The following is a 22,210-nucleotide window of genomic DNA, read 5'->3' as shown; positions in this document are numbered from 1 at the left end:
TCTACCGAAAATTTAACTGATTGAAGACCTACACGACTTTTCATTATTCCAATAATCCCTTGAATGACTACACGCAAAAAAATAAATAGTGTCATTTAATTTTTTTTTGTAAATAAGAAACATTTAGGTACAAGAAATTTTCTCGATACCAGTTGTTAAATATGCATCAAAATCGGTAAACCGTGAAACGTAGGTACAAATTTAAAATATACACGTACTATCTACCTGTATATTACTTTCAATGAGCTGAGTAGGGTTTATATTTGCAGTGACTACAAGCACCTATCTTTTAGTAAGCGACATCGTCCCAACACACACACACGTCGGATAAGTAAAAACCGGTCTTCAGTAAGTCCGTCCACTACATATCAATTATATTTTCTAGGAGCAAATTGGCCAACAGATTTGGTTTCACCGTCTTCTTTAGAAAAACTTACTCGGCAAATGGTTCAGCAAAATCGATTGGATAACCTGAACTAACAAAGGCAGAGTGTTGTAATTTTCACAGTTTTAGTAAACAAAATCATTGATCGGAACAACGCATGTGAAAATTTATTTTGATAGTTTAAAATTAACTTTCAGCTTTCGCTTGGTAAAGATAATTTGGTTCATGATAATGAACAAATATAATTAGAAGCAGTTCTAGTTCAATAATCGCAAGCGTATACAGAAAGCTCAGGAAGTGAACTGTTGACCGCCTAGATACATATATTTATAATTAAAATATGCTTGGCAATCAGTTTCAATAAAGAGAATATAACAATTTCCAATTTCAAGTTTGACAGAAACAAGATCTGCAATAAAACAATTAAAATTATTGACTTCTGAAAAAAATTAAAATTTATATTTTAATCACGATATTATGTATTACAATGACTTACATTGTTTAATAAATGAGCTCAGTAAAATATGTGCTTCTGACTTTCAGTAGTTAATAATTTATACATTCAATGAATGTATGAATATTATTAAAATTATATTTATTTGTTTCCAAACAGATATTTATTAACTGTAATAAGCACATTAAGCTTGTACAATGGACATACCTAATTAATAAAAATTGGAAACAATTCTGTCATTTACTATTTCCTTCCTTAGTTTTTTCGATAAATTTTAAAATAATACTCTAATATTTAATATTTTTTATAATACTTACATAGATAAAAGGTACTAGGTTAGAAAGAAATTATAATTGGAAATACGTTTATAATAATGGTATAACTACCCACTTATATAATTCTAATGCTTTCTTAACTTTATAAAAACAGTTTTCCGAATGCGCACCTGTGGCATCATGCGTAATTATTTGTGCAGAACATTCCACTACTAGTACTGTTTTATGCACCTACTTTATTCACTTCTAATGAAATACTAGCTAACGACTAAGAAAACATTGTTTTTGATTGATGAAGACATAAAGGCGGTTAATTAGTTAATTTAATAATTCACCGTTAAGGACGCAATTTATATGAGAACATTGTATATCAACATGCCTTATTAAAACAAGTTGTAACAAAACTGTATGTAATTTATTAGAACACTTAAGGTGTCAAGTGTGATTCGATACAAATTTCTAGGTAAAAATTGGCTTATAGGGACATACCAGCTTAAAATTAAATATAAACGCCAGTAGGCAGAAGGCAATACAGAAGTGTTTTATTAATATAATTGAAAAAAATAAGACAAAAAATTCATATTGGCTGCAGTAAGTAATAATAGAACAGTTAGATTCGACCAAGATTATACATACGAGGTCTGTTCGGAAAATAATCGAACTTTTTGAATTACATATTAGGTAATTAGTGATATGAGGTTGGCAGCATTGCGTTGCGCATAACCTCTGTAACCACATGTACTTGGATCGTTGATATCTCATTTAGTTTTCGGGATATTGTTATTTGAGTGTAACGTCTTTGTTTTACTGACGATTTTTGAAATACCTATGTGATTTTCTGGACGCCGTAAAATTTTGCCTGAAACTGGAGAAAACTTTCACGGGAACGTTTCAACTTTTGAAACAAGCTTAGGAAAATGATGCGGTTGTACACAATGTTATAAATGGTTTTGACGATTTAAAAGCGATCGTCAGTCAATTGAAGATGATCCTCGACCAGCAAGGACTTCGACTTCAACTAATGACTCCCAATTCGTCGACTGACTGTGAGAAAAACTGTAGAAGAGATTAGCATCTCAATTGGGTCAATCTATGGAATTTTGAATGCATTTGCAGCAGCATTTTGCAGCAAAATTTGTTCCTCGTTTGATGACCGAACAGAAAGAAAATCGTGTGGACATTTGTCGGCAACTCCTTGAACAATCCAATTACAATGAAACGTTCATTCAAAGGATCATAACGGGAGACGAAAGCTGGATTTACGGCTTCGACATTGAGACAAAATCATCATAATGTATTGCCAAAGGATCTTCACGCTCCAAGAAAGCACGTCAGTCTCGATCCAATGTCAAAGTGGTGCTCACTGTTTCTTTAGACTTTAAGCCTCAAGGTGAAACAGTGCTCCGTGTGTACTATCAAAGTGTTTTACAACGGTTGCGTGAAGAAATCCACAAAAACAGACCAGAGCTGTGGTGAAACAACTCATGATTAGTGCACCATGACAATGCGCCCGCACACTCAGCTTTGTCAATTCGTCAGACTTACTCGCCAGCCAGCCTATTTCCAAAATTAAAATCAATGCTGAAAGGACGACGCTTTCAGGCTATTGATGACATCAAAGCAAATTCGTCATAGACTTTAAAGGCCATTTGAAAAGAAGCTATCCAGGACAGTTTTGTGAAATGGAAACTCCTCTGGTAAAAGTGTGTGAATAGGGGAGGGGAGTGTTTTGAAGGAGACAAGGACAAGGATTTATGAAGTTTAAAAAAATAAAGCTCGGTTATTTTCTGAGCACACCTCGTAGCAATGTATTTTACTTTTCCAAAGTTTAGTACTGTTTGAGAAAGTATCTTAAAGAAGATTTATAAATACTCAGCTTGTATACAATAGTTATTGTCCCTTAGATTTTTCCATGCATAATTTTTATGTTATTTGATATGTACAACTGTCTTCTATACATAAAAATAAAAGTGTTTTCTTAATTTTGATTGAGAAATCTTCATAAACAAGATTTGTAGGTATTATGTTTGTATACCTACTTTTTTTCTAACTAAATAACTTTAGGATGTAATTTGGTATTTACATCTATTTTCTAGAAATCAGAATTGTAAACAAATTTTTAAACACTTGAAAAACTCGATTAGTCTATAGACTGCACGAACTTCAATACTAAGCGAGTCAATTGTCAATTGAACCTGCTATTCAATTATATCTTTGGGGCAATTTTTATTAATTGGGAACATTATTCAAGTTCACAGAAAAAAATTATATTTAAGTACAGGATATATTAATTATGTATATATGAATATTGGATAGATGTTTTATTGATAGACAATAATTCCTTGATATGTTTTTAATTAAATAAATGTATGGTTTATTCAAAGCAGCTGCAATATTTTTCTGTAAACCAACAGGAAAATTTTTTTTTGAAAAATGCAGAAAATTGTTTTAATTAAAAGTAAATAACTTTAAATTGTGAGAAAAAGTGAACATAACAAATATTTTTCCAAATTGTTATACAGGGTGTTAATGATAGGTTTTGTCAGACCTTAATGGCGTATTCTACCCATGAAACTAATCATGTTTTGCCCTATAAAAATTTTTTATAGGACGCTTCCCTCCGGAGATACAGGGTGTTAAAAGTTTCAAATATTGATTCATGAAGAAATGAAGATTCAACAGATTTTACCCTCGGACTGTGATCAACGAATGCGTTTTTGCAGATGGTTTTTACAGCAATGTGCCAATCAAGTAGACTTTCCTGCTTATGTTTGTGTAACAGATGAGGCGACATTTACCCGCGTTGAAGTGAATTTCCATAAAATGCACATATCCTCACGATTAGGGAAACTCATTTTCAACATCGGTTCTCGGTAAATGATTGGGTTGGCATGATAGGCGATGTGCTTGTGGATCCCTATTTCTTTGAAGGATGACTAAATGGACCAACATATGCTGACTTTTTGGAGAACGGGTTGCCTGAATTATTGGACGATGTTTTATCTTCAAGATGGGGCTCCTCCACACAGTACTCAAGAAGTAACGACACTTTTGAATAAAATGTTTCCTCAGCGATTGATTAAACGCTTTGGTCCTGTGTCGTGGCCACCTCGGCCACCCGATCTAACTCCAATGGACTTTTAACTTTGGAGTCACTTGAAGTCATTGGTTTACAATACTCCAATTGCTACGCTGGAAGAATTGCGAAGCCGTGTACTTGAAGCTGATGACACAATTAGGGGAATACCTGAACTTTGGGAAAATATTCTCCAAAATTGGGTGCATGGGTATCAATTTCAACATTTTCAAGTTTTCTTTTATTTCGTTCCACATTTTAATGGAGTTTGTTTAGTGCACGCAATTGGCAACTACAAATGCTTACGGATGTGTTTTGTTTGCGAACTCTTGCAGTAACAATAATGCATTTAAGATAATAATTACTATTAATTATTATAAGAAAATATCAGTTTTTTTAAATATCTATTTTTCTTTGTACTTTTGCTTTGAAAAATCCTTTCTATCTTTCAACGACGATTTGTTTACGCGGCTGGTCTACAGCACGTTACTCATCGTACAGCACACGGACAGGACCGTTCCAGAGAAAATATTTTGATCCATAATTGAACTTTAATGTACGAAAAAAAAAACGCAAAAATAGAACTTTTTCGTATAAGACTTTTCTATTACAAATATCGTTAGGAAGCTGTAGTTTAATTTTTATAGATTATACACACCACACCCTGTATATTACAACTTTTTTTCCAATGAAAGTTATCTTAAACAATACAAACACAGATTTAATTTTATAGAATCTCCAAAAAAGTGAGTGAGAATCTGGTCCTTAATTACGTAATTAGGTAAACCTTTATAATCTATATTAATTATTTTCATGCACAAGATCAAAGTCAACAAAAATAGCAAGTTTGATGATCAATTACAGAAACGTGGTGGTGATATCAGGTGTCCACGACAGCAGTGGCAAGCAATATCGAAAACAGGTGAGAATTTCCGATAAATACAGGTGCCCGGCAGTCAACAAATAAAGTTGCTTTATTGCATCTTCTGGCACAACATTGACGACAATAACTGCAAGTCGAAATTTATTTAAGTGTCTCCTAGATTAATGTTCATACGGCCGGTAGAACAAACACATGGAAGTGTATTTTATATAGAATGGATAAACGGAGGTGATATAAATCTAAAGAATTGTAGGTGATCGCTTATATAAAACACATCGTTTACATTTTCCATAGTAATAACAACGGTTAGACTCCTCGCACTGAGAACGGTGAGACCCGGTTGTAAATTTACCGACTCCGGTCTCGCACATGGGCCCCTCACGTGGACCCTCAATTAGACTATTTGCTTTACATTCATTACTACGGGCCACGAGGATTTTACTAACTGCCGGATTTATAGCGAGATTTGTCGCAGAAAATTTATCTAAGTGTGAAATATTGACGTTATACGCGAGGTTTATTATTGAGTTTTTAATTCGTTTACGATGCGGATTTATCTGTTTAGCTCCATCACAACTCACAGTAGGCTGAAATTAGTCGATTAATATTTCTACTTCCAGTGTGGTTAAAATGGTCATTGCATATTAGGGTGAAGCCAAACAAGCAAAAATATTTATTTTTTTTATATATCCCCTGTATCGTTAATCGATGACGCGATAGGAAAGCTTCATTCTTACAAAAATCCAAAAATCTACGACTTTATTTTCAGGTGGTGCACCGTGAGGTACTTACATTTTTAGTTCTAAATTGTATCCGCAAAATTGAAGTAATTTCGTAACTTTTTGTCATAAACATACGTTTCCTATCCCAAAGCATGGGAACCGGTGAAGCCAAATTGCGGGAAAGTGGAGTGTGCGAGGTAATCTGCTGACTGCGAGTACTTTGAACAGGTCCGGATTAAGCAATATTTTCACACTTATGACAAATATTCATTTTTCAAGTTTGAAGCTCAGAAAATAGTATATTTTAATATCTTGCTTATATTAAATAAACCATAAACCTAAAATTATTTAAATATATTTATTCCTTAAAGTAATGTTAGTTTATTTAATGTTTGTCTTTTAGTAGATTTCACTGAATTAAATATTTTAATTTCATGATTTATTCTCTATCGATATACTTTTCACATACAGTCCTCACAAGTTCTTATGCATATTTTTAAATCACATTCAAAAAGTTTTTTAATACATGATACACAATTTTATTTTTCTGTAGCTTGAGCGTACTGTTTTTATAGGAGTTATTAAAAAATATATATTATTATTTCTATTTCTTAAATTGTCATTTTTCTTTTTTAAACGACAGTTTGCTTACCACTCTTGGCAAGAGTTGGCACTACATTTTTGGATAAATTTCTAACGCGGTTTTTATTAATAATAATAAACTTCTCTTGAAAATGTAAAGAGCATATTACAGACGATTTTGGGAGCGCCCATTGTAGAGAGATGTGTGAAGCTCGTAACAGAGGCTTCATTATCTGTTTGCGGACCAAAAGCAAGAAATGGTTTTATTCGTACGCGACGATAAAAGCCAGGCAAGGCATAACACTTTTCGACAAGAAATCTCAGTATTTTCGTCAAAAAGATGATGCTGGAACTTCCGATTTAGGACATTAAAACTTATTTTTTGTGGTGTTTTTAAACGTATTTTTCATTCCTTTAGTATTTTCAAGTATTAATATTGTAGTAAAGATAGAAATATAGTCGTAAATAAAGTTCTGTTTGTAAGTCAAAAATTGATTTTTTTATAAAATTCAAACCTAATGCGCCACCTTAATATATTGACTTATTTAGCTGAAATTTTACATGAACACTTCTAATACTACGTATGATCGACTGATAGTACAGAAATCTTAAAATTTTAAACACAAATTTTTCACTACATCCTAATCTACATCTCCAAAATTTTATAATAACTAACTTTACCTACTTTACTTAGGTTTATAAACTTGGACAAAAAACAGTATACGTGTACAAAAATGCATAGAGGACCTAACTGAAATGGTAGGTACCTACTCTGCGAATGTATTTGCTGGTAAGGTAGCTCTCTGCACAAGGATGTTTAATTAAACACACTTCATTTCAAGCACAGTCCGTACGATATTTGTTGAGATGGAATTCCAAGAAGACCACTGTGTCGCTTTCTTGGAATTAATCGCATTCGACATCCGAGGTAGAAAGACATTGGCAGAAAATTTCAGGGCACACCTCTGCTGCGGTAATCGAAACCAGCGATAAAATGACATTGGCGGAAAATTTCAAAGCACACCCCTGCCGCGGTAAATTGTTACAGTAGTTTCGATAACAGAACTTTATTGGCTTATTCTTTACTTGGAATTCTCAACAAATATCGTACGGGCTATAGTAATGGCATTAATTAACCAACAATTTCACAAGTGATGCAATTTGATACACTGAGGGACATTGATCAATATTTTTTTATTAGTGTTACAATATCACATGCTAAGGTTAATAAAAATTATTTTGCTAATACGTTTATTATATTAGTTTAATGCACCAAACAAGAGAGCGCGTTCCTATGGCGAATAGACACATGAATTTCTTTCACTAAAGGTAACTAAATAAGTTAGATAATTGACTTTAGTTGATGCCTACCTATTAACGTTAAAATAATTTACCTATGGCTGCAAGGATCGAAGTATAAATTGTATGATAGTAGTTTGATATTTTTTTTTGCGCGTAGTAATGATAGTTGACACGCAGGATGAATGCCTTGCCCGTCTTTCGTTCAAATAATGTAATATATTATATCAATAATGTAATAATAATAATAATAATAATAACCAACAAAGCTTTGACTGTGTTGTATATACGAGGTCTGTTCAGAAAATAACCGAACTTTATATTTTTTAAACTTTATTATTAATTTTTTATAGACCTTGTCCCCTTGAAAGTACTCCCCTATTCACACATTTTTCCCGGGAGTGTTTCCATTTCGTGAAGCAGTCCTGGATAGCGTCATTTAAAATCTGTGATGCATATTCTACTGATCAGGAACGAAACGTCAAGAAAGAAATCGCTGCTGTTTCTTTTATACTTTTTTTTTAACCGACCATCACACCAGAACCCAATTCCCAAAAAAATAAATATATTTTAATATCATACTATGTATCACATATTTGCAATATTTGTAGCTACTTTTGGTGTACCGCAAGGATCGGTTCTTGGTCCTATTTTCTTTAATATATTCATTAATGATATTGTAGTTGGAACTGATGTTAATTGTTTATTATATGCTGATGACATGAAGCTTTATACTAGTATAAGTAGCAGAAATTACTGTTTAAATTTACAATCTGCTTTAAATAAAATTGTTTTATTGTGCAATGTTAATAACTTACAGCTTAGTATTAAAAAGTGTTATGTCATGACCTTCTCTCTCAAACAGCAACCTGTTGTATTTGATTACTGTATTGATAATACTATTCTTACCAGGCCACATACCATCCGTGATTTAGGTGTAATATTTGAAAGTAAATTGTCTTTTTCGTACCATATTAATATGATTACGAATGAACGCTTTAAAATGCTTGGTTTTGTACTACGCTGTTCTAAGGATATTAATGATTTCTCTACTTTTAAATTAAGTATTATATTGTGTGGTCACCCTACTACAATATTTATATAACTAATATTGAAAGATTTCAGAGACGTTTCTTAAAGGCTGCAATTTTTAGAGAGGATGGCAATTATCCACCCATTGATCAATGTGATCTTTTAAACTGATTTTCATTTTGCAGTTTATAGGAACGTAGAACGATTGCACAATTGATATTTTTATATAAGTTATTACATTCTGCAATTGACTATCTTTCTTTACTTTCATTGTTAAATTTTCATATACCTCAAATCATTAAATTATCATTATCAACAGTATCCATGTTCTAGCCAAAAGGCGCATATACTAACCCAGTCATTGATAGAATTAAATTCGGTCAAAATTTCTCCCGTGCGAGTTAGATTGATCTTTGTTTTCTAATCTTTCACAGTCTCCCATAGAAAGAGCTACTAAAGCTCAAATTAGGACATCTTGTGGATCATAAGAAAAGTTGATTTAAAAAATGTTATTTGTTGAGAATGAGATTATTATGAAACACCTTTACTTATAGTATTTTTTGCTTAATAAAATACTTAAGAATCTGTATAAATAAGCATTGGCTCCATTGTAGCTTGGACTTTATTCATTTAGAAGATCAGTAAAAAAATCAAATTATGGCCAACTGTCAAAGCAGGTACTTGTTATGAATATATAACTAATTGGAAAATGGAGGGTATTCCAAAAAGCGATAAATACATACGTACAAAAGTTGGATTTATATCTTCCAAATGAAATAGCCAATTGTTTTTTATATGCACTGCTTTAAAATCTTAAGAAAATGCACTAAAGCCAGCCAAGCTGGTGCAGCCTGGCGGGATCTACCTACTACAATCGCGCTTGAAAATAACAGCCATGTATACCAACTCAGTATGAGTATATATACTCATTTGTTACACTACGTTTTAGACCCGCCAGGTTGCACCAGCCTCAGTGAAATTCGGCCTTAAAACTTTACTCTTTGCCATTTTTACTAGGTGGAAAAACAGAAAAGATAAGCGGAATAGAATGTTATGTACATCCTCTAAAAACTTGTCACTAATCAAACCTATCATCTTCTTAATATGCGTTCTATATTAAGAAGATGATAGGTTTGATTAGTGACAAGTTTTTAGAGGATGTAACTTTTAAGTAAAGTAATAGTTATAAATTTCTTCTTATGTTAAGCTTAGGTATAGTTGAAAATTTTTTTTATGAAATAGGTCAACTCCACCACAGTCGCCTCACAATCAATCCGTAGCCATTTATGCCATTTCCCGTGTTGATGCATATCTATGTTTACTATGTACCTAACATAAATTCAACCCTCTTTCAGTTTTAAACATTTTTTTCTCCAAAAACCTATTCAGCTAAATACGATATTAAAACATACACTAGAATGAGATTTTGATTGCTGAATATTTTGTTTTAGTATAAGGTGTTCTCTATTTGAGTTAAATTTTAACCATCTTTAAAGCATATGTATAGTATCTACAATTTAGAAGAAAAGTTTCCTGTACTTTCATTTTCAAATTTCTGAACCATTTCCCAAAGATCTATCTTTTTTAACGACAATCTACTGCTATTGTTTCAAGAGTTTATAAAACCAAATTAAAATCTAGTTTTTCAAAAATTAAGTGTAGAATATGGCGAAATAAACATAACGTAAATAGTGGTAAAGTGGGTATTGAATACATTTTGTATTATGAGTAAGATAATAATAATTAAGGGGGGCGTTTATATGCACAATCTTTTTTCAAGTATTTTAGAAAATCTAAACAAGTTAGAAATAATATCTCTTCACTGTACCGGTTGTATAAGTTTTCTTCAGGGTACACGACAACTAACAATATATTATACATTATACAAAATAAGGAAAAAAGCATATTTTCGTATGTTTATCTTCCTGAATTATATTATGCACGCTTGTTGAACATACAGAAAATCGCGTCACCCCGCAGAATGCTTTTAGGGAACTATTAACACATGCGTAATCACAATTATTGAGTAGGTATCTTTACAAATTTACTGGACAACACAGGAGATGTACATTTTCTGATGTTTACATGTTCTCCGTAATCTTTCAATGCGAAAAATTAAAAGTTGTTCTTCTAGCTTAGCGTTACGCCTTGTTACTCCCTGGATTTCATCATTTTCCTTAAAATAGTTGTACCTATATATTAAAAAAATATTTTTGTTCCTTTGAAATCATATAACGAGAAGTAGATAAAGACCTACTATAAAAGACCATCTCTATGTTTCGAAAACGCAGGGAGTTTAGTAAGTTTTTTTTTAATTTTCAATGTTTTTGTTAAGTGTTGATTTTTAGAAAATGATCAGATTTTTTTCTATTTCCGAATACCTAGCTTTATAATAAACCATAACCACAATAATTATTTTATAATAATGGGATATGTTTCACGACTTGAAAATTTTAAGTTAAATTTTAGCTGGAATGTTGCCTTTTTAAACTAATTTTATTTGGAGGACATTTTTAATTGTGTCAGACAAAAAGAGAAAGCCAGACGTAAAGAAAGAACATTGCGACTTTATATAAAGTATGTCGTTTCCAATTTTTTGAAAATGCAGTTAAAAATCGCAATTTAAATATCAGCCTACTATGAACATTATTAATAACTATAATAGGTAGGTACATAGGCAAATTAAATAGGTAGGTAGGCATATAAAAATAATTCAAGTTGTTTTTTTATGACGTGCATTTTTTACAGTAGATGAAGTAGATAGAGGCAGATATAATGCAAAATATTTTTTTGTTAATAGAAAAATAATAATAATAATATATAGGTATCGATGAATTGCTATAAATAAGTAAACACTTACAAATAGGTAGGTACCTAGGTAAATGACACTAAAAACTATTCTCTTCTAAAAAGAAATTACCTATAGGAAATTTCATTTAATACAAAATATGCAAATAAAAAAATACATGGTATAGAAAACACAATTTGAACGGTTCATATTTTATTTCCATTCATTTCAACTGGGAACCCGCGTTCCGACGGATCACAACTAGTCATCTGAAGCTAAAGTATAAAAGAGATTCTTCCAAAGAATTTCTTAATTCTTAATAGACATTATTTTTTTTACAAAATTTAAAATTTATTTTATTACCATTACTTTAATTTTCGTAATTCTGGACACACATGCTTGTCTATAGCAATAATAAAACCTAGCTGTTATTGCCTAATCTGTATGACCTTACCTTCAAAAACAGAATACTAGACATATCCATAAAAAACCGTAGCTACTAACCAAGAAAAACAACACTGCATAAGTGTACTTAGAACTAGTCATAAAATACCAGCGAACTTAACGATCCTTTCACGTCCACAATCAACTTCAAACTGACTCATAAAACATACTACTTGATCAACACGCTATCAACATTTAAATATAGGGAAATGTCTGCATTACCATTTAATACAGTATTACTGGTTTATTAATTTTTCCTTGCATCTTGTGAGCGTAGTTAATACTTATGTCGAGGCGTTAATGACTACACTGGAAACTAACCGTTTTGGATATAATTTTGAACTAGCGACGGTGACCTCCCTACAGCTTAGTCTGAGCCTATCAACTATGATCCTTATGATGCATTGCACGCAAGTGTAAAATCGAAGATTATAAAAACAAATCGAGCCGTTACCATCTTGATTAATTATCTTTAGATGCTGCTGCCAATGTTAATGTAGGTGTATAATTTTATTTTATACAATATACGACTCCATCCAAACAATACACTTTTTCGTTTAACTTCAGTCAAAATATTTATTTTATGACTAGTAGGTACGTGAGAAATGTAATAACTGCACGGATACAAAACACTGAGCCTTCTCTTATTTAATTTTGTTTCATCTGGAAATAATAGATAGCAAGTGAATTCCTGTATAAGAAATGTCATTTCGTACATCTAAATAAAAGTAGGTACTAAATACAATACGTTTTTTAATAAAAAACTATAATAATTATATTCTTTAAACACACCACATACCTAATTACATTCATTCGTAACAAATAGCTTTATATAAAAATGAGTCTAGTTTGCAAGAAGTGATGACGCTTTTTTCTTTATTTTTACTTAATTTTAAATGTTTTTAGATACATACATACAAAACATGTTTCACTGAAATCAAGTTAGGTAATTGATACAAAATTTCGTGAAAATTCAATTCAATATATTTTGTTTTCATCCTAAATGAAGAAAATAGCAGGGATTATAGAATTTGAATGGAAACTGCTAAATTTTTCTAATCCAACCTGAACTCGCAAATTGGATCGTTATGATAACTCGTCTCTCCAGTTAGTAAGTATCGATTAAATAAATACACATTTCTTTAATAGGTATTTTGTATCGCATAATGCGCTTACTAATGGAAATTACATGTTTGCTAATATTATTTAAAACTATTGTAAATACTTAGGAAGGATTATTGTGAGAAACTATACGGAGTGCTATAATTTGCAAATAAAAGTCTTGTGGATATGGAGCAAGACTTTAAAATAATTACCCAATAAATTTGGAGGCTAAAGAAATAATGTAGAAGATGATTATGCTGTCACAAAACAGGTGGAAAACCATCAAGAAATCAGTGCAACATCTAGATCTCATAAACCCACAGTGCTGAAGTAATAGCGCATTTAACCCTCGTAAAATCTACTAGAAGTGTGTAATACACCAAACGTCACATAAACTTGAACCGTACGACCTGAGCCAAGTTGCGACAGTGAGCCAACGAGTTAGAAAAGGATGTACAACATCATAAGCGTCAAATAGTGGTGTCATAAACTTGAAGCCAAAAAGCTGGAAGACGAAACGGACGGTTTGATCAACGACGTGCGGCTATGAGATAGGTGCTGTTCAGAGATGATAAGGAATCCCTAATTACCCAGTGGGGAAGGTCTGTTCTGTAGCAGAGAAAGAGTTTTGATAATACCCGCAATTGTCCCGCAAGTAAAGGGAATTGGCTCGTAATAGAGTGTTTACCAGCGCACAGTGGGTCGTAATTTCAACTCATTTGTGTAGAAACGGTCGCGTTATAATAACGGTTATGGTTATTGGCCACCTGTTTAGAGACTTCTGATGGACGGACGCCTCTATTCAATACTGCAGCTTTATATGCCCTTACACAATTTGAATTACTTTGTGCTATTGCATTTTTATGATGCTGGCCCCTATATCAAAGGGAAAAATAGAAAATAAAAAATTCCCCCACCTGCTTTATTGATTTAAACCAATTTAAGTACATCCACTTTTTTTAAATTCTACTAAATAAGGATCTTTCAACACGAGAATACAAGGACATTTATGAAATGCAATAAAGAAGAATGAGGGGATAACAAGAAAATGAAACGTAACTATACAGGAAAACTCTGCAACGAAATGCTAGTGTTTTATTGAGTGAATGAAACACAAAAGTAGTGTTTGAAACTGATACAGATAACTAAGTACTTACTTAGCTGTAGATTTAAATTTCTCAAAACATTTTTAGATGGGTAAGAAAAATTGTAGTATAAAAGTTATCCATAACGACGCATGCATACAGAAAAGTTAATGTTCCGGGAGGTATTTTATATGTAAGTAGACACCTCATTAACAAACGTTCAGAAAATTTCGGTTATAATTATTATGTTTTATGGTGATGTCACACAAAATCAAATACGGTCGAGACTGTACATTAAAATAAAACAATACAAATCAGTTCGGTCAATGAACGGCGTTTGCGGTAATAATAACAATTTGTTCGCACATGTTTCCAGTATACTTCTTGAGACCATGGCGGTATTTGTTTACATTAATCTGTGTTTCCTATTGTTCGTAAATTCGTTATAAATATGTTTAATTACCGCTGTCTGTCTGAAGCGTAGAAGTTTCCAACTTTATTTGGAACAAAATAAACTATAGGTAGGTACCTATTTTAATGTAAAAGTGCAAAGAAACAGTTCTAAGGAATTTTAAAATTATGCTACATCCATAGATCCACAGAACACAAATCCACTGCATTTTAAATTGTTGACTTAGGATTCTTATCCCCTTAAACCTATTTCTAAAAAAAAACCGTAGGTATATCCTTACTGATTGATTACATTAAAATATGGTTGCTGAAACTAGTGAGTAAAGGGAAATCTTTGCACAGTTTATAGTACAAGGAAAATTTTTTAAAGTACGAAAGACAAACAGGCACGTCAGTGGCGAGTGAGAAAAATCTATATTTATATTTTCGGTATTTAACATTATTTCATCGCCAGAACTTGCTTAATGTATCCATTTAAGAGAAGGTAAGTATGTAAGGATAGTTGGTATGTTTTATATGGTATGAACTTTTATTTTACATTATTTTATTATTCACCGTTTGCCATCCGCAAACAAAATAATGTAAATAGGTATATTATTTTTCCGCATTTCTCAAGATAAAAATATACATTGATATTTACCAAGTCTCTCCTTCAGAATTTTATCAGAATACCGCTATGCCGTTTTGGCAAAAATAAAGATATCATCGCCACATTTCGTTTAAATTATTTCATAATAAATTCAGTTTTACTTTTTACAAGTACCTAGCAGCTCTAGGGCTGTACGATTCTGACTAGAATTTATTCGTCTCTTCAGAGTAACAAAAGAATTATTATATGATTTAAGACGCTATGGCAATCAACCTTACTTTTTTAAATAATGGTTATCATTTTCCTTTCCCTTTTTTTATGACACCTAATAAAGTGTTATTTTAAAGGTGTTTTAATAAGTTATAATCCCACATATTTTTGTGGTCATGTGGTCACATCTCATTATTAATAAAATACCTAATTACCTATGAATAGGAAAAACTTGTATTAACTGTGATAATTTCACTGACCACAATTATATTGCTGTAACAGTTAGTATCTATTCAACAGCGGCGTACATGTATGAGAAAAGACTGTTCTGTTCATTAAAATAATAAGAGTAAAATAAAATAAATCTTTAAAACTTCATAAAAAATGGTACTTTGGCAACACAACATGAAAATGCAACTTTTTTCATAAGTGAACAAATTGTCGACGGACCCCGTTAGCGGCAAGTGACACAAATTCATCAATGAAAAAGAGTATTTTATCTCTAGTTGGACATGACATTTCTTAATGTCTTCATATGTATAGGTAACATTTTATCATTTCATTTTATTTTTTTTAAACCATTCCAAACATTCCGATGTAATTTAATGTTAATTAATAAAAAGGTTGATTCAGATTAAGTTATTTTAACATTTTATTTAAAAATGTATTATTTTCATTTTCGTATTAAGAGAAAAAAATAGCATTTACGGCTTAAGAAGAAAATATGTTATTAACTAAATCTTTATTTCGCATACCTACATGATAGAAAAAAAAGTTAATAATATAAAAATACTAAATAATAATTTAGAGCAAATGCATTCGGAATTCAAAATTATTTTCAAACGTTTTACCTATTTACCCACCATAGGTTTATCAGACAAATAATACACAGGAAGGTCCTTGCAATTTGTTACGGTTAGGAGAATACCATTAGACCCAATACGAGGGTTTTTTACCCTCTTTAATTGTATATTTTTAAGGTCGACTATGACCTAAATAGAAGTTAGTATGAATGCCCTTTTTTAGCATTTGTTCCGGTCTTTATTTAACTTCTCAGGTTTTCTTGGTAAAGTCCAATTCGTTAAATTGTTCCAAATTTTGAAATTCTTTATAGACGGAAGAATGTGCCCTAACCTTCTCTTGAGCATAAATTTTTAGTTTCATAGGTATTCAAATTTGTAGACAGACTTAGAAAATCGGTATTTAATAAAAGTAATGAATGTGCAATACCCCCAATCCCAATTGTCTTCATGTTTGCGTGTTATTACTAGCATACTATATTCTATTTCTGAATACTTAGTTTTACTCAAATTGGTTTTAAAATGTCTAGATAGTGTAACAAATTTATAAACAACTTTCATTTTATTATCCGTATCGATGTTAAAACGATCAAATAAATCAAAGTAAAAAATAATTAATACCTAATTTGATTAGATATGTAAGTAGGTAGGTACTAAATAAACTAGATGTGTAGGAATTATAAGTATTGAGAAGGGGTACCCCCAGTTTAGAATTTGATTAAGTTACATAACAAATTTTTGTAACAATTTACCTATGCAAGTGTTTTAAAACTATGTTTTTAAGGAAGAGATAGATACCTATATAGTTTTCCATTTCAGTTTAAATATTTCAAAATGATAATTCAAACGGTTCCTCTTAACACGCATTATGTGTTGTTAGTTAATAAATGTCCCATAAAAAAACCGTAAAAAAACGAAATTAGTTCTATTTAATAGTAATCAATTAAACTACCGTATAGTTAATTTATGGAAGATGCAGATTTAACAAAATAATAAAACTATTTTGAAAATGTTAAACGAAACAATTAAATTTAAATTTTAAAATTATTACCTTCGGCACATGGAGCGAATAAGAAAACTGGGAATTAAATACAGGTTTGGTCAATAATTTCAATAAATTTATAACGAGAAAATAAAGCCATTGAAGCAGAAGTAAGACGGCAACATTGGCAGTCCTCGACCGCGCAGTGCTATTTAAATTTATGACCTATTTCATAATTATAGGGAGAAGCATTAGTCTGTAAACATAATTTTTGCTCCCAATTAGGTATTTGCTTCTTTTAATTTTATCTTTCTTAATCGTTTTATTATTATTTTTTCAATGCAAATTGCAATTTTTGTAGTGAACGACATGAAATAAAATAAAGGAAGACAATAAAAAATACGTACCTAAGTTGGATAAGTATTTTGGAATTAGGACTTGTCAGTTTTAAAATAACACTAAATAAAACTGTTTTCTTTAGGTGATAGATAATTCATTTTAGTCAATAGTGTACATTTTTGAACAACTGCATTCAAACTCTGTTAGTATTTAATCCATGAGAAATAATCTACTATAGGTACTGAAATCTCTATTCACAAAATTTCCTTGATTAGATTCAAAAGCAGTTCTTTCAATTAATTATGACCCACCAGGTAACTTATCATTCTGTATCAGAAGACTAAGCATAACCCAAGTGTATCAACTATTAATTCCAAAGCGAATTTAATAGTCGGATAGTTAGACCTTATGGAAAGTTGAGGTTAGGTAAGTAATGGTATTTATCAGCTGTTTCTTGCATCCCCTAAACTGTACGGTGAAAATTATGGCAGCGGTAACGGAAAAAGTGTTTCTGCTAATCATAAAAATTAAATCATGCTCGTGCAAGCAAAAACAGGGGCATTATTTAATCGTATAGTAATCTGGGAAGTCAGTTTGTCTGATTATAATGACCAGTTATCGAGAGGGTTTGCTAGCGGTGTATAATTTCCTTATTCATTCATATAGGACTATTATAAGGCCCGGGCGAACAATAATGGGAAGTAATAAACTGCCACTGACCTTTCAGATCCGTAGTTGTATCCGGAGGCCTATGAGGACCCGGAAGAAGCCCGGAAGCTGAAGTCCATCGGTCACTACAGAAGGAAGCGTGTGTTTCAGAGGTGTTGAAACGTGAAACGTGCGATAACTTTTCGCGTGCTAACTTAGCGATACAGGAAGAACCAAGTCGCTTATAGACTTATTTGTCTGCTGTTCATATGATATCATTGACTTGATGCCGCGGACACAAACTTGTCCTATGCTATACGTGAGTTAAGTGTTAGAGAATGGTTTACGGCTGTCGTGCGCTCCGCCCGATCGAGTTGAGAGGCAAGGGGGCCCAGATCACTTTATGGGCGGACCAACACAAGCATTTCTCTCGCTCTTATTAGTGTTTGTGAGTAAGTTAGAGCGGTATGACTGCGCTGGGGACGCAAGATAATGGTTGACGCTCCCCGCTAACCATGCTTTATGTACGTCTCTCTCGTTCGCACCATATTTATGAGGTTACTTTCTCGCTCCGACACGCGTCGGTGAAGTGCCGGTGACGTAACCGTGCCATGTGACTGTGGTCAACCCCCAATAGCGTGTTTCGGCGCCAAGTTAAAATCACATGGCCAAATCAAATGAAACTGGCAAAAGTCGCTTTATCTCTTCATGTTAATATTAATGCAAAATTACAAACACGACATGACCGGATTTCATTTTAACACCTAATTAACAACCAAAAAAGTGCAACTGACAATAAAATTGTTAATTGCCCATTAAGTCCATATACCTTCAAGGACGGTTTCCTGTAAAGAAATAATTGAGACGTAGAAGACGGCTCGTCTTGAACTGAGGACTACTGTCGCTTTAAGTGCTGTTACTTAATGACAACAATAATTCTTTTACAAATTGGAACTAATGGCAAATGTCTACTTTCATATAAGATGATATAGGTACGAACACAAACCAGGATAATTTTTAAAAAGAAAAGTACCTACATACCTACCTATTTCTGTACAAAACGTGTAAACTTATGTTCTATAACTAAAAATATACAGGCAAGTAACATGTATCGGTATTGAAAATCTTTTGAGATACCTCGTTGAAAATAAATTATACTGGATTCCGAGATTTTTTGAGAATGAAGCTCACTAACTTTGAAACTTTCACGGAAAATATCTAGTGTTGCCAACATCGAGTCTGTGCTGAACCGAAGAAATATTATTTGAAATAATTTTCGCATGAAGGAAAGTCAGGAGGAGGAGATACATAGAAATATATTAATAATTTTATAACAATAAACATAAAAAAAATTCTTTTTGTAAGTAAGAAAATTGTTTTTCTTAAATATACAAAAATAGATAGAGTACAATACTTATAAAAGAGATAAGGTAGAAGACCCTATGAGCGTCACTAGCCCAGTATTCGTCATAACAGTGAATTATATGAAAATATTGAAATTTTGGGTTACGTGAATTGTGAAATAGTGCAATTTAATATTTCTATGTTTGTTTTTCGATGTTAAGTTGTTATTAGGCGTATTCCCGCCAAATTTTACATAAGTAAAATAACGGTCAAATACTAGACGCGCGCTAACAATTATGTTATTCTCTTGTTCTTAGTGTTTCACCCTAATGCTAAAGCATAATACGACTATAATATTTTGGTTTTACAGAATTTATATTATTAAAAACAAAGACTAGTAATCGTCACATATTTTCTTTATATTTGAAACTTTAAGTCTCGTTTTAAAATTATGACGATTACTGGTGCACACTTATGACGATAATTGAATCTCTAATTTTTAACCAGATGCCTCGAACCGAATATTCGAAGATTAGCATGGAAAATGCAATAAACGTCGTTAAGAAACATGGTATGAGCATCAGAGGTGCTGCCAATCTATTCAAAGGGCCACGTATGACTCTGTCTGACAAATGCAGAGGAAAAACTCCAATCATTAGGAAAATGGGTCCTTCTACAATTTTAAGTGAAACAGAAGAAGGGAACTTGTGCACTTAGGGGAAAATGGATTTCCAGTTAGCAAGGACCACCTACTAGGCAGCGTACAGCCCAAAACACCACTGATATTACATAAAAAAAGCATTGAAAAAACACCCTCAGTGCCCACATGCGAAAAATGGAATGAATACCATAGGAAAAAAGAAGAGAAGAAAATGCAGAAAAAAATTGAAGACGAAGAAAGAAAAAGAAAGAGATTACAACAAAAAACTGAAACGGCAGATAAAAAAAGTTAAAATAGTACTAACGATATGAATTAAAGCAACTGGTTTTGTTCCATATGCGAAGAAACTGCAGTAGAATATATGATTTGTTGTATGAAGTGCCACCAATGGCTGCACAGCAGATGTGCAAAAGTTCCTGCAAAGAGTAAAAAATTCTATTGCGATTCGTGCAAAAATCAAAAAATAATTATTTTTTAAATATGTAAGTAAATAAAATATTTTTAATTAGTTAGAATCGTATAATTTCATCTGTATTCTCCTATCGCTGTTGTGACTAATACTGGTACTATCCACTGACGATCACTAGGATATGGCAATTTTTGGCATGACGAATACTGGTATACCAATTAATTTTTCATTACAATGCAAATATAAACATATTAAAGTTAAATACAAATAAAAAAATGTTACTTCATGGTCAGTTTAAAGTCAAAGAGTGTGCTACCGAAATTTTAAAGAACTGAGTCAATACGTAATATTTCTGGAAGTTAATTTCTACGACTCTAACCCTGAAGGTGGCAAACACTGATGCCACTACCTTATGTACATCAAAATCAAACATTACATTCTATTTATTTGGAAAATATTATTTGTCCTAGACTCTAATAGTTTTTTATCATTTCTTGAATTTTTAATTTTTTGATTTGATGTAAACCTTTGATCACTCTGTACACTTATAATTAAACATTTTAGTTCTGAAGCTTTTAATTAATAGATCATAGGTGATGTCAACCCTTTGAAACTCTATATACCTACTTTTTTGTCCCTGAGTAGGTATAACTTTTCGAAGTTGAAAAATGATCGTGAAACCCAGGTCTTCGGATTAAAATGACATCGTTGGCAACCCTAAAAAAATCAGTCCATTTATGCAACAAGATACAAAATTTAGCACTGCAATTCTCTGAATTCGCTATTTGTTAACACAGGTATGTCACACTTTGTGGGAAAATATTTATGTTTAAAGCTTTTGTTTTTTATTTTAGGTGGAAAGGAAAAAGCTCAAATGCATTTGATATTATTGGTTGCATTTGACATCATAAAAACAGTTACATATTTACATAGAAGTTGTAAATTGGTTTTAAAGGTTTAATGCTTAAGGGTATAGATTTATTCACTTCAAAAGCGGATCTGAGCAGTAAAAGCACAAAAATTCCGTTCATTTGTTGCGACAGAGCAGATGATTATTTATTGATTTATATTTCACAGCTTGCTGTAAATCCAAAAAATCATTGATTTCCTGAATAACTTTCGGAAAGTCAGGCAATAATTTTAATAACTTCAACATAGAGGTTGTTCGTTCGTTGGCATTTACAGTACACCGGATGAATGTAGTAAACATTATGTTGGCGAAAATTCATGACCTTTAAATGTTAAAGCCGGATAACATCGGGACTGTATCAGAACATTTGTGGTAAAACATTTATGATATTTTATGGTATAACACAAAAATTTGGGAAAAGTATGTAATACGCGCTTAAAAATAAAGGATATACAGGGTGTATCTAAATAACACCGAAAAAATTCAAGGGGCGATTCTCCGATGAAAATTAATAGGGGTCTTTGGTATAAAATTTTTTGAAAAAACCCTTCCCTGAAAAGTTACGCCACTCCTAAAATTACAAAAAAAAATGTTTTTCTTTTTTTATCTTCCATGTACATCAAGCTAAAGAAACCAAACTTGGTGAACATTATCTGTCAATAAAACTACACTTTTTGAATTTTTTTCAACCCTGAACTATTTTTGTAAGGGGTTGAAATAATCAACCCCTATGACATTTTTTCTTATAATTTTTTTTTCGATAAAATTTTTTCCTTTT

At 31.9% G+C, this 22,210-nt stretch overlaps 1 protein-coding gene across 5 annotated transcripts in view; it reads right to left on the bottom strand.

The window, feature by feature from the left end:
* The window catches only part of LOC108903543 (homeotic protein antennapedia-like), a 401,892-nt gene extending 383,477 nt beyond the window's left edge, over positions 1 to 18,415 (bottom strand). For 4 of the 5 annotated variants that reach the window (XM_018705761.1, XM_018705764.1, XM_018705762.1 and 1 more), the window contains exon 1: positions 11,951 to 12,112. The gene's annotated coding sequence lies outside the window, so the exon portion shown is untranslated. Of the gene's footprint in view, positions 1 to 11,950; positions 12,113 to 18,180 lie in introns of those variants that run through there. The other variant, XM_018705760.1, reaches the window with a different exon arrangement.
* Between the last annotated feature and the right edge of the window lie 3,795 nt (positions 18,416 to 22,210).

This window comes from Anoplophora glabripennis, unplaced genomic scaffold (assembly GCF_000390285.2).
Source record: "Anoplophora glabripennis isolate ALB-LARVAE unplaced genomic scaffold, Agla_2.0 scaffold25, whole genome shotgun sequence".
Lineage (NCBI taxonomy): Eukaryota > Metazoa > Arthropoda > Insecta > Coleoptera > Cerambycidae > Anoplophora > Anoplophora glabripennis.
The sequence above is the reverse complement of the archived record's forward strand: the minus strand, read 5'-3'. Positions and strand labels throughout refer to the sequence as shown.